Below are 13,975 nucleotides of genomic sequence, written 5' to 3' on the forward strand. Positions count from 1 at the left end.
AGTGAATGTAGAAGAAAATGCATACTAGCTGGGCTGCATCCGGAAGTGCAAACCAAAGTGCTATAGATAGCATGAATGTAGGAAAAACACACTTTATTGACTTAATGAAGAAAAATAAGCTTTAAACTGACTTTAAATATGTCATAAGACTTCATGGTATTAGAAAACATGCTAAAACAGGCTGAAAAAACTATTATGAATCTCTCGTTTTCCAATACATTCTTAGACCAAATCCTTTGAGATTCAGAGCTATTGTCCTCACTTTAATGTGACCTTCTTTAATGCAACCTTATAATACCTTGAATATACATCTCTATGAGCCTGTGATAATATTAAACAATCATAAAGTCAATTGTTTTATAACTATTACATTATGAATTCTTTGTGTTTGTGGTACACTGAAAATCTGTTCATTGATCTTTTGCTTAATTCTACAGATACTTTTCTTACTACAGCCTGCATACAGAATGTTCTTTAAATGAGCACAGAATGTGCTTCAGGTAATTTAAAGGCTTCCTGGCTATCTTAAAAATTATATTGATTTTCACCTTGAATATTCACCTGTCCTTTATTTTTAGAGATATACAGGGAATGTGGGAGGGGAAGTGCGCCTTTTCCCCTTTTTTTTTTGTCACTCAGCACAAGGACAGTTATTGCCCAGCAATAACAGTATGTTCCATTTAGAGTCCAAAGCACTAATATCATTACTTTTTCTCTAGCTTTGATGTAAAAAAGATCCTGATTGTGGTTACAGAATCATAATCCTTCAGTATTTATTTTGAGGAGCTGTGAAGCCAACTTTTAACTGCCTTTGTATTCTACAGCTTTTTGTTTACAGCCTTTCTTCCTCTCTTTTTTCAATCTTATTTTTAGAAAAAATATAATAATGTTGCTGATAAGAGAAATGTAGCAGTCTTTCAGGCAAGTAAGAATAACCAGTATTAAACAAAAGGTAGAAAATCAGAAAACTATTGGCTAAAAGCTGCTATCTTGAAATGAGACTTGTTTGTTTTCAATAAGTAATTTTCTTATTTCTCTTCAAGAATGAAAGATTCTCAGTGAAAGCTAGTAGTTAAAATTAATATCCACTTGATGTGAAAATGGAACAAACATCAGAAGGACCAAGCATTTTGCTTGGCTAAAGAAACTGCAGTTCTCAAGGTAGGATAATAATTCTAAGTGAAAAATTTTCGTTTTTAAATACTTTTAATATTTCACTTTTAGAATTTGCATTTGCTTTCAAAAAGCAAATGTGGTTGGATTAGAAGGGTGTAAACTTGTACGTTCTAATTTATTTTTAAAAGTGTTAACTTATGATTTTTTTATTTTTATTTTTTAACAGAGGAGGAATTTATCTACGTTGGGAATTTGTTAATAGATAATTGATGTATACAATGGATATGCATATACCATTTGGATTTTTTTTCTACTGTAGCTTCACGCAATTTTTGGCATTGTAATCTTTCAAGATGTCAATGCTTCTTTATACATTTCATGCGCTTATATGTAAAGTATGTTTAAATAAGCCACTGTTTTCAGTAGATCCTGCTTTTTCAGTGAAACTCTCGTTTTGAATATTGTGGTTGTCAGAATTCTGAAGCAGCAATGCAATAAAAGAAGTTGTATAAGATCTTTTATATACAGAAACCTAGATGTACACTTTGCATATATGTACAAGTGCTTTTCTCTGGTTACAGTGTTCGCAGTCTAGTGCTAGTAATCTTTACTATGAAAGGACTTTCTATTTTTAATCCTTTAGATAATTTTTCTTTATAAAGAAATATAATTAAAAGTGACTTTATTGCGAACAGTTTTGAAGTGCCGAAATTACACATGCTGCCTATTTTTCAAAGCCTGTTACTGCTAATGAGTTTTTTATCATTATTCTGCAAAGAATGGTGATGTTATGAATTGGTATGTTATATTGTCAACAAGCATTGTTTTTGAAGAAAAGGTTTGAAGATTGTTATAAATGGCTCAGGATTAAATTTAGGATTAAATAAAAAAATAGGATTTATTAAAAGAATATAAAGGAATAGAGGTAAGCAAACAGCGCTGGGTGCACCGGGAGTCTCCGCTCCACCAGGACGCACACCAGTTACATCAAGCAGCTGATTTTTATGCACCTAGACTAATACATATTCATTACTACTTCTAAAAAAATAGATTATTATAATTAGCTTCCGGGGTCCAGTTCCTCCTACTGGAGCATGCGCATCAGTCTCCCCTGGGGGTCTCTAGGGGTCTTTCATGCTGAAGGCTCGGAGTCTTCCTCTCACCCTTTGTACTTACTCGGCACTATTCCAAGTTTATGGAACACTCTCTGTACACTCTCCACAGGTCTTGTCTCCCAACCGTCCTTCAGCTTCTTTTTTCTTCCTCTTAATCTCTTGGCCCCCCTGGCCAGATACCAAGGATCTCATAACAGTCACTAGTTGTTATCAGTTGTTCTGAAACTCCCAGACATCAAACACAAACAGCTTTCTTATTTGACGCTTCACGAGTAATTAAAACATTCTTCCCCAGCCGTTCACAGACACATCTATAGCAGTGTTAAGTTAATCTCGAAGAAGACAGGAAAAAAGGCTGTAACTGTTAGAAATAGAAGTCCGGAATAACAAAAGCAAACAGGTTCATAAATTTAAGGAGTGTTTTCTGAAGACGTGATAAATTGACTGGAATGAGGGGGAGACTGGGACACACTGCATCTGTGGTTCAAGAATTAAACTGCCAGTGCAGGGCCCAGAGGCAGACAGGATTCAAACAGAATTGTTCTTTATGGACACAAATTTATGTACACGAATTTATGGACACAAATTGGAATTGTTAAAACATTCCTCACAAAGATATTCAAAACTATCACTGTTGCAACAAATCTATTGCTTTCTTTTAAATAGTTGTGCCATCCATTACAGTCCTTTGAATTCTGACAGTAATTCAGGCAAACAGGAGGAACCAAAGACCGGATGATGCTTGTGTAGCAGGCATTTTTCTGTTCATTGCCAAGTGCACAGTTCACTGTTCGGTCACCTGTGTCGGCTGGTTTAGTGCCTTTAATGCAGTTCTCTGCATGCTCCCTATTCTATAAAGCTTACTTGGGGACTTCAGACATTGCCTGTCTTATTATTCCCTAAGGAAGGGTAAGGCCTTTACTGTCCAGCTGGAAGGATCACTAATTAGAGCCCTTGCTTTGGCACAGAGTGTGTCAAGCCTGCAAGCCTTCCTGCTGGGATCAATGGCATTCATGTTTGCTTTCATGAATGCACAATGGACAGGGATCTTGGCAAAGAACTGCCTATTCAGCTTGTGCTGAGAAGCTGAGTCTTCACAACATTTTAAAGTAATTGTAGAGGTAGAAAGGGAGCTATAAGAATACACCCTTATTATTCTGCTCAAAAAAAAAAAAAAAAAAGAAGAAGAAAAGTATTCTCTCTAACGAGAATCCAATCCGCAGTCAAAACCCAGCATATATTTTTGCCCATGTAATGCTCGTAAAGAAATTTAGAGTCATTACTCCTCTATGCTTGCAACTTTCTGAGAATTTAGGATACATTTATATTTTAACCATCTATAAAAATTTAAAACTTACCTTGCAGTAAATGCAAACTCTGTAAGCAATATGATTAATTCAGACTATGTGTGAGGTGTTGCCATTAATAAATAATGGTTATTGGCAGGGCAAATGCTTCATTTAATTCTTTCTCTTTTTCCTCTTTCCCTTTAGAGACAGGTATGTTTCTGCAAAGGGGGTAAGATTTTTAAAATGAGCTTGTTTTGGCATGTATTTTTCATGGAAATACAGACCTGGGTCTGTATTCTGGAGTGTCTCTTCAGGGGTCACCCAAATACACCATGAATATTATTTACCAGTAAAACAGCTTGACCGTGGCAACTGCCAGGTGCCCACCTAGCCTCCTCCAGCCTCCCACACCCTGTCCTTGACAGGGCAGGGTGGAAAAGCTCCTAACCTGTGATAAGAACATGGAAATCACCAGTTACCATCATGGCCAAAAAACCCTTGACTAGGGGAAATTTATTATAGTTTATTGTCAAGTAAAAATAGAGAAGCGTGGTGAGAAACAAAACAAAAACAGCTGCCCCTCACCTGCTCCTTCTTCCCAGGCTCAACTTCACTCCCAACTCTTCCACCTCAGCACCCTGAGCCCTGAATGGTGTGAGAGGCTGGCAGTGGAGGTTGTGGTCTCTTCGTAACAGGTAGCCTCTGTCACTCCTTCCTCCTAACAAGTTCCCCTTTCTCCCTGGCTGCCATTCTTCAAGAACGCTCCAGTGGGGTGCAGTCCTCCAGCAGCAGACTGCTCAGGCATGGGCCCAACTTGGGCCACAGTTCTGCCAAAAAAACACCTGTGTGGGCTCTCCATGGGCAGCAGCATTTTTCAGAGCACAACCAACTGCTGCAGGGGCCTCCGTGGTCTGCAGGAGGACTGCTTCACGGTGGTCTTCTCCACAGTCTGGAGGGCAATCTCTGCCAAAACCTTGCCTCATAAACCCAACACAGTGTGGTAGATACTGGATGCCTTCACTTTATGTTCTTTTATCATTAGAAATAATGGATTTTTTAAAATAAACTTTAGAATAAAAATTTGAGCATGATGTTAATATAATAAAGGATGCTAGCCCCAGTAAATGAAATGTTATCTAATTGTATTTATTTGATTTCACAGTGGAGAAGATTTTAAAAATGACTAATCTAAAGATTAAGAAGAACAAAAGGCAGGCTGCAGCAGGGAAAAGGTAAAGTTGCTTTTGTACTTTGCAAGATGTGGTAAAGTATCAGCCTTTTAAGGCCAATAATAATTCAATTCTCTGATTAAAAAATGAAAGAGGTGAGAGGAAATATGTGAATGAAAGGATTATGGATAATGTTGAGTTCTGCTGTGCTTCTGTTTTTAAAAGGCAACCAAAGTGCAATATCTTGTTACATTTCATGTGTGCTGGAAATGAAACAATACATTCTGGGATAGCTCAAGTTTCATATGAGAGAGAGATTTTTAATTTTAATTTTTATTATTATTATATATTTTTTGAGATAAAGGGGCTACATGAAACATTGTCAGGTTGTCAGGACTTGCATTTTAAAACAGAAGTGCATCAAGATTCTGTTCTGGGTCTTCTATGTTTTCTCTGAACTGTGAAGCGATAGACTAAGCAGTTCTCTTAATGCAGTAAAATTTAGTTTTGCATTGCATTTTGTGGATGCAAATGTAGTACTTTAGCACTGGCAGGTAATTGGTGAAAGAGACAGCTGCTGTCTTTCTCCTAACTTTGCTCTCCAATTTAAAATGCACTAGGTGAGTGGGTGAGTCATTTTTTTTTTAATAATTACTAACTTTTGACTTTATTGTTGATATTGCTGATCATAGGACACCTGTGCTATTGCTACTATATGTTTTTGCTCCACTGTGATGAAATTCTTGTTTGTACACGAAAGTAGCGTGTGAAGAGTTCCTCTTTCACTTGTGTGTTAGCTCCCTGTCAGATTTAACCCCCCCACCTTCCAAACCAGTAATTTGCCTTTCATGCCAAATGCTATGTGAAGTTACAGTGTTTGAGTGGTGATCACTCATGTGGGTAACATTGCCTGATTTTTCCTAATATGAGAAAATATCTGGATGCTATAATGTGCTGATTTTTAAAAGAGATACCAGAGAAGAGACCTTGTGCTCTGTATCTCTGTTGTGCTCTCATGCCATCATTGGGTGTGCACCCCTTCCCCCGTGTGCCCTCTGTTACGCACTCTCTTCATTTTACCTCTGGCTCACTTGCTGTCTCTCATTGTCTTGACTCTTGCCCTTTCACTTGCTGTTCGTCAGTCTTCTGTATGCTCCTTTGTGTTCAGTCATGGGCACGTGCTCTCTTGCTCTGTCTTTCTCACACGTGCTTCTTCATGCTTAGTCTTGTGTGCTTGCCCAAGTCTTTTTCTTACACAGTCACATTGTCCCTCTTCATCTCTCATACCGTCTTGTGCTCTGGCTCACTCTACTTTATTGCTTCTTCCAAATTTCTCATTCACTTATACACTACGTACATCAGGTACAGAGGCATACACTGCATCAGTTGTTTATTCTAAATAGTGGATATGTTGAACCCTTCTTTGTAACATGTTGCATGTTTTATGGCTAATCTGATGATCCATCAGTGAATGCTCCATCTGCTCCATTAATTGGATCATTAATATTAATCCAATATTAATGCTTGGTTTTGTTTACTTCCACTACTTTATTAATATTATTCTCATTTTGTTTCAGAAACTCCAAGTGGAAAATAAAAAATCAAGTATTAGAGAATTTAAGGTCTTTGGGATTTGCTAAATTCAGTTAAGAACTGATTTCATTATTAATTCCAATGTCCAATAAAAATTGAATCTCACTGGGCAGGGTTTAAAATTCTGGCAAGGGTATTATCCATACAACAGCCTAGTCTGTCAGTGGCTAAGCATGTTGCAGTGGAAAAACTGAAGTCATAGCTTCAGGTGGTACTGTAGTCCAGCAGAAGGAATTTTAAAAAAAATAAAAATCAGGACTGTAGGCCTACTGCTAGCTAATATTTATTGACCCTAGCCTTGGTTAAATGATGCAAACACTAAGCAAATGTTTTCAGTAATATGGTCTATCAGAATTCATTGGAACTTAGAACTGAAACGTAATTAAAGTCAAATATAAATTATTGAGAGCAAATAGTTTCAGGTTAAGGAGTTGAACAAAGATGAGTTAGTAACTACTTTCCTCCATGAGAAGGGATGATGTATGAAGAAATTACATATTTCCATTAACTTTTTGTGTGTTGCCTGCAGTCTGCTTTGGAGAACATACCAGTTCCTCAACCTGAACTTATATATCAAATTCCAGGTGTCAAACCAACAAGTAGATGTGTCAAAATGTTTGATTCCTGGGTTCTCAGTTAGAGGTTCTGAACCCTCTACAAAGAAAAATGGGCAGAAATAAATGGGTCATCTTGAAGTTGGGGACTAATAATGATGGAGAAGAAAAAGAAATTTAAGTAAGCAGAAAATGTGACAAAAAGAAGTGGCTATCTCTGAGAGAAAAACAAAACAAAACAAACAAAAAAAAAACAGGTATCTGTAGGTGCTGCTAGAAGACTTCATGTAGACCTTCACTCAGCTTGATGCAGAAAGTGGGCTTGTCCTACACATGTATGGAAGACTGGTGACACTGACTGTGTAGCTTTGTGTCAAGGAAGCTGCAGCATAGTCCTGACTGTACGTGATCGTCTCTAGCACAGAACACAATTATCAGATTCAGTTCAAAGAGAAATTCCAGACTTTGGTCAAACATACATTGAAGGTCAGCTTATGATTTTTTAATTATGTATTTTGTTTCCTAGAGATCATTATCATTATAGATGAAATGGCAAAAATTTTTATCAGTTTACTGAAAGCACAAGTAATACAGTTGTAGAGGCTAGTAATAATGTGAAAGAATGCAAAATTATTACACAAGTTTATATTTCAAAGAATCATTCCTGATTCTGTTTCTTATACAGGAATATCAAAGAATGGCATTCATTCAATTGAAATGAGAGTGCACCATAGCAGTTTCCAAATATTAAGATTGCTGGAGGGAACTCCTGTAACAATAAGTATATATCTTCCAACATACTTAGGTATGCACAGCAGAAACCGATGCCATTTACAACAAAGTGTATTGGTTCTTTTCTTTGTAATCGTCTGTCACTTCTTGTCTGGTAGTAACATGCATTATTCATTGATAATAATTTATATTTGTTATAGTTTTTGAATTTTATAGAGGTTTTCCTCATTATTGAAACATTATGTACACAGATTTTGTTAAACTTGGAACTTAGAAAATGGAAAGAAGTGGTTTCAAGTAGAGTATTTGGAAGATCATAAGAATGTGGATGGAGAACTTCATGCTTCTTGTCATCTTAAATGAATTTTATTATTTAAGTTCCTCTTTGGCTGTATATAATTGCTTTATAAATATTAAAGTGTCTAATAATCACTAATATTGAAACTGTGAAGGTTTACGGATATCTTCAAGGCAAAAATGGCAGGGAGAGTAACATTTTTAGCTAGACCAATACAGTTAAAAAAAACAGGCAAGCTTTTGGATATGAAGCCATTTTCTGGCACCTACGCAAAAAGACACTTAAATAAGGCATGAAATAAATTCTCTTATGTTGCTGCAAGATTGAGAACTGTTGCAAAACTTTCATAACGAGTTATAATGTAGTTCAGAAACATCTGTCAGTGCTGTTGGTCTAAATTTCTTGATACTTTTAACATCCATTAATAACTTTTTTTCCATTTAATAACTTTTTTTTTTCTCTCTAGATTTATAGTTTAAAGAAAAAAAATAGCCTATCACACAGAAATATTTTCCTATTAAAACTTTATTAACAATATATCTTCTTATTAACAGTCTCTTATTTAAAGAAAAGCAAACAGACACTATATATATATATATATATGTTTATATATATGTTTATATATATATATATATATATATATAAACAGTAATGACAAAAGAGCCTCACAACATTTACATCCATATCTTTGTTTTTTTCTTCTTCCTCTTCTTCTGAATGTTTGTGTAGAGTCTGCTTCCAAAGAAAAAACGTTGATGGCTTTATTTCCTCTTTCACATAAAAGGAATATTTAATGCAAGAGGCTATCACTGAAAATTGCAGGTTCTGACCATCTCCTAAATTCCTGGTTTTATGCGTGTCTGAGTATTAAAAAGAGTAGCCACTGGGTGGCTGCTGTGGTTGAGAGAATAATGAAATTCTTTGTAATGGTTATAGCATGACATTCTCTTTCAGAGTAAAGAGTGCTGTAGTGGATGAAGATCTTCATTTTCTTCTGTTATGGATTGTCCTATCATATAAAAGAATGCGTTTTATGTGATATAAAAGTATCTTTAAAAATGTATTGGAACTCTGAGAACCCACTTGCAAGAATCTAAATGATTTTCACTTCATTCTTGAACACGGCTAAGTGCTTTAGTTGTTATTACTGAATATGATTTCATCCTGTAATTAAGTAATTCAGTGTGAGGCTAATAAAAGTTGTGTTTTGCAATTTGTGCATAAGAACAACAGAAAATATCATGAGAATCACCTTGACTAATTTTAAATTAATGAAATAACATTATCTTTAATGCTTTGCTGAAAGCAATTTGCAAATTATGTTAAAAAAACAAACAAACAAACAAAAACATAATGGGAAAGAGTAGTTTGGGGGTTAAATAGTAATTAGTAAGATTAGAATAGTAAGACGGAAATAAAGGATCAGTGCCTTAAAAGATGTCAGGGTAAAAACTTCCATTCTCTAGAAGGACATTCTTTCACTTAAAAAGAAAATTTTGGGTGTCTAGTATGGAGGGGGACGGTAAGCTGGTAACAATGTCACTACTAGCAAAGACTGGTACTTGGAACAAATGACAATTATTTGCTCTAACGAGTAATTGCCCAAGATTAGGAAAGGTGCTGGGGCTATATGGGTGAAATTATTTTAATCCCCTTAATAAATAAATAAATAAATAAAAGTTAAAAAAGAAACAAAAATCACTTCAAGATTCATTTAGAATACCTGACTACAAGGTAACATTCAACGAAATCAAGCTCTTCATGATGGATAGATTCCACTGCAATCGTGTAATCTTCAAATTGAGAGTGGAAAAATAGTAAAAGAAAGTGTCAAAAATGAGACTTCGGAAGAAGTAATGAATTCTTTTAAACTAACTTAGTACTTAAGAAGACTTAAAAAAAGAAAATGGCAAATGTAGTAAAAATAGCAAAAGAGTAATAGGAGAAATGGCAAGGGAAAAAGGAAGATATAAATACTGATAATAGGGATAACCAGATATGTAACTCCATTGAAGAATGGATTTGATTATTAATTAGTTGTGGTCAGCATGCCACTATAGAGGTGTTCGTGTGGAATGGGGGAAGTCTCATAGACATAGGAACATATGTCTAGACATAGGAACTTGATCTGCTTGAACCCCAGCTCTATAGGTTAACTAACGAAAGTAATTACAAAAATTAAGATGATGTTCAGAGAAAATAGAAAGGAAGCTAAGATGTGTGGTCAATAACATTGTTTCTTGAGTCAGTGAAGTCTGGAAGAGATACTAAGGAATTTCTGATGAGGTAGTTTTTGGAAACTGTAGATCTCTCTAACAGTATTAAAGGGAAAAAAGTAGATAGGAGTGTTCACTCTAGTCATATATGACATTTTAGCTTTCTAAATATGGATTATGGGGAAAAAAAGGGTAGTAATAATCCAAGAGCCTAGGTACTGACATTCAACCAGTATCTTCATTGATTTCTTTGCCATGACAAATCTGATATTGAGGATTAAGAAAAAATTTAGGAAAAAACAAAAGAACTTTAGATCCTATGATTCTTCATTGATTTGCTTTAACTTAAATGGGTAAACAGGAAGAGATCTTTAATGCCCTTGGTTTTTAAAGGGCAAACTCAGAGAAATGAAATATTTACAAATACAACACTGAGGAGCCCAAATACTCAAAAGTGAGACATAAATTCAACATGAAAATTTGTTTTTGTTCCCAGAAATGTAAGTTGAAAGAGGGCCTGCAGCTGTCTGAAGAGTACTGACTTCCAAAAGGGTAGTAAGGAAAGAGGATGTGAGAATCCCAGAATCATAGAATGGTTTGGTTTGGAAGGTACCTTAAAGATAATTGAGTTCCAAGCCCCCTGACAAGGGCAGGGACACCTCCCTGGTGCCCAAGGACCAGGTTGCCCAAGGACCCATCCAGCCTGGCCTTGAATACTTCCAGGGGTGGGGAAGTGTTCCACATCTTCTCTGTGGGTAAGTGCATCCACAGCTTCTCTGGGCAACCTGTTGCTGTACCTCTCCACCCTCAGAGCAAATAATTTCTTCTTTATATCTAAACTAAGCCTCCCCTCTTTAGGTTACTCCTTGCCTGTAAAGCAATTCCGTGTTTCTCTTAGATAAACATTATTTTACCTAAAGTTACTTAGTAATGCACCAGGAATTTATTCAAAATAGTATATTGCTTTTTGTGTGTACTAATATTTCTAACTAATTTAAAATTTATGTACATCCTTGCAGTAAACTTACGTTTTGTCTTCTAATCTTTTCTAAATGAAACATATTTGGTAAGGTGTCACTCTCAGCTCTGTTTCCAAGCAAGTGTTGGAAATAGGTGGAGAATTCATTCAAAATTTTAGTAAACTGCACCAATTTTGTGATTCTGGAGATGAATGAGGTTAACATTATTTAAGAGAGAACATGGTGAAAGCAGTATTGGACCATTTGCATGGAATTGCTGAAGTGCCTAAATTCTCCATACAGATAAGAATGTTTGAAATTGAATGGTTTTCACACATGCCAAATAGTGTATGCATGACTTCCCTGCTTAAATGCTTTATGCTTCCTGAAATTTGGTGACTTGTTGCCTCTTCAGGTGTAGGTAGAATATGTGTTGTTCTAAGACATTAGAAAACAAGAAGAGAAATTATTTTTGTGCCCTTATTTCCTTTGTTGGGGAAAGGGGCATAGGCCAGTAAGATTCTGAACAACTGAAATGTTAAAGCTTGTGGGCGTTGCAAAAAAATGACTACATATATAAGTCTTTGCAACTGTTTGGAGCTGCTTTTATGAAAATGGTAATATACAATGAGAAGTAGTCCATGGAAACTAGTGCCTAGAACAAAAAGCCAATGTATTTTTCCTTTATTATATAATGTTCAATTATATGTGCCCGATAGCCATCCTGTGCAAAGAACATATCAAGAGCTTTAAACAAAATCTGATTATAGTTATATTCAAAGCTATTAGAATTGATTTCAGAAAAGCTCTCCATGACATTTACAGAGCCATTTGCAATTCTGGCTATAGCGGTGGGGGAGGGGAGGGGACAAAGAGATTGTGGTCTCCTAGAGTACACAAACCTTTACAAAATCTTTTCTTACTCTTTGCTCCTATGAATCTCTGTGGTCAGTAATTCTGAGAAATTCCTTTGTTACCATTAAGATGGCCAATCCTTTCAGTTCTCTGAAGTACACTTGTCTAAAGCTAAACCCGTAAGTATAGACTATGTTAGAGGGAGGACTGCCATTTGTCTGGAAAATAGGAATTAAACCTGTGTTATCCTCATTGCGTTCTGTTAGGGTTTCTAGAAAAGATAGAAACTGCAAACAATTCAGCTTGATTTCCATATCTGTGTGGACATACAACAGGTCAGGTGCTTGGTAATTCCTTATTTTGTAGCTCAACCGTGCATACGAGAGAAACTGACTTCTTACCAAGAGACACAAATGCATGATGTATCTAACTTCAAAACTGCTCACTCAGAATTAATTTGCTGTTTGCTAAGAAATGTGCAGATGCATATGGAGTTCGTCTTTTTTTTTTTCCTTTCAGTGCCATGAGCACTAGGTTAATTGAGGTGCTGGGTACTATCATTTAAATGTTAAAATTGCATTGTGGTTATCTTCTTCAACAAAGATATGTGCCTTGATGTAATAAACTTGGCATGATATTTAATTGTTTGTAATAAGTGTGGTAAAATCACGGTCATTCATATTTTACAAAATCACAGAATCATCTAGGTTGGAAGAGGACTCCAGTATCACCTATTCCAACCTCTGACCTAACACTAACAAGTCCTCCACTAAACCATATCACTAAGCTCTACATCTAAACGTCATTTAAAGATTTGTTACAGAAAATGTCCAGTGCCAATCCATTAAAAAAAAAAAAAAGTAATAAAAAGGTGTGCTTGTATATATATGTATTTAATAGTGGAATTTTAATTTGCAAGTGTAATTATGCAAATACCCAAAATATATTTGAAGGCTTTAAACTTATGCTGGCTTCGTATTTTTATAGCAAACTTTAATCTGAAAATAGACACAGCTCACAGCCTGTTAATACAAATATATCTTCATCAGTATTAATTTATCTTCAATCCATCCATGATTCTTTTTAATTTTATTGTCCACTTCCCATCCCACAGTTAGAAAGACATAGTCTAGAAATGAAAAATTGAAAACAAGTGGTCTGGAAATTAAAAGTTGTGCTTAGATTGATCATAGCAATGTGAGGAATGTTTTAACAATTCCAATTCGTGTCCATAAATTCATGTCCATAAATTCATGTGCCTAAAGAATAATTCTGTTTGAATCCTGTCTGCCTCTGGGCCCTGCACTGGCAATTTAGTTCTTGAACCACAGATGCAGTGTGTCCCAGTCTCCCCCTCATTCTAGTCAATTTATCACGTCTTCAGAAAACACTCCTTAAATTTATGAACCTGTTTGCTTTTGTTATTCCGGACTTCTATTTCTAACAGTTACAGCCTTTTTTCCTGTCTTCTTCGAGATTAACTTAACACTGCTATAGATGTGTCTGTGAATGGCTGGGGAAGAATGTTTTAATTACTCGTGAAGCATCAAATAAGAAAGCTGTTTGTGTTTGATGTCTGGGAGTTTCAGAACAACTGATAACAACTAGTGACTGTTATGAGATACTATGTGGATCCTTGGTATCTGGCCAGGGGGGCCAAGAGATTAAGAGGAAGAAAAAAGAAGCTGAAGGACGGTTGGGAGACAAGACCTGTGGAGAGTGTACAGAGAGTGTTCCATAAACTTGGAATAGTGCCGAGTAAGTACAAAGGGTGAGAGGAAGACTCCGAGCCTTCAGCATGAAAGACCCCTAGAGACCCCCAGAGGAGACTGATGCGCATGCTCCAGTAGGAGGAACTGGACCCCGGAAGCTAATTATAATAATCTATATTTTTTAGAAGTAGTAATGAATATGTATTAGTCTAGGTGCATAAAAATCAGCTGCTTGATGTAACTGGTGTGCGTCCTGGTGGAGCGGAGACTCCCGGTGCACCCAGCGCTGTTTGCTTACCTCTATTCCTTTATATTCTTTTAATAAATCCTATTTTTTTATTTAATCCTAATTTGAATCCTGAGCCAT

At 35.9% G+C, this 13,975-nt stretch overlaps 1 long non-coding RNA gene across 4 annotated transcripts in view; it reads left to right on the forward strand.

The window, feature by feature from the left end:
• LOC113841204 (uncharacterized) overlaps positions 1–13,975 on the forward strand; it is a 29,474-nt gene that overhangs the window by 3,441 nt on the left and 12,058 nt on the right. For all 4 annotated transcript variants that reach the window (XR_011810391.1, XR_011810393.1, XR_011810394.1 and 1 more), the window contains 3 exons: positions 438–500; positions 1,044–1,161; positions 4,683–4,752. This is a non-coding gene — a long non-coding RNA (uncharacterized lncRNA). The remainder of the gene's footprint in view (positions 1–437; positions 501–1,043; positions 1,162–4,682; positions 4,753–13,975) is intronic.

The sequence above is a fragment of the Anas platyrhynchos genome, chromosome 6, assembly GCF_047663525.1.
Source record: "Anas platyrhynchos isolate ZD024472 breed Pekin duck chromosome 6, IASCAAS_PekinDuck_T2T, whole genome shotgun sequence".
In the NCBI taxonomy this organism is placed as follows: Eukaryota; Metazoa; Chordata; class Aves; order Anseriformes; family Anatidae; genus Anas; species Anas platyrhynchos.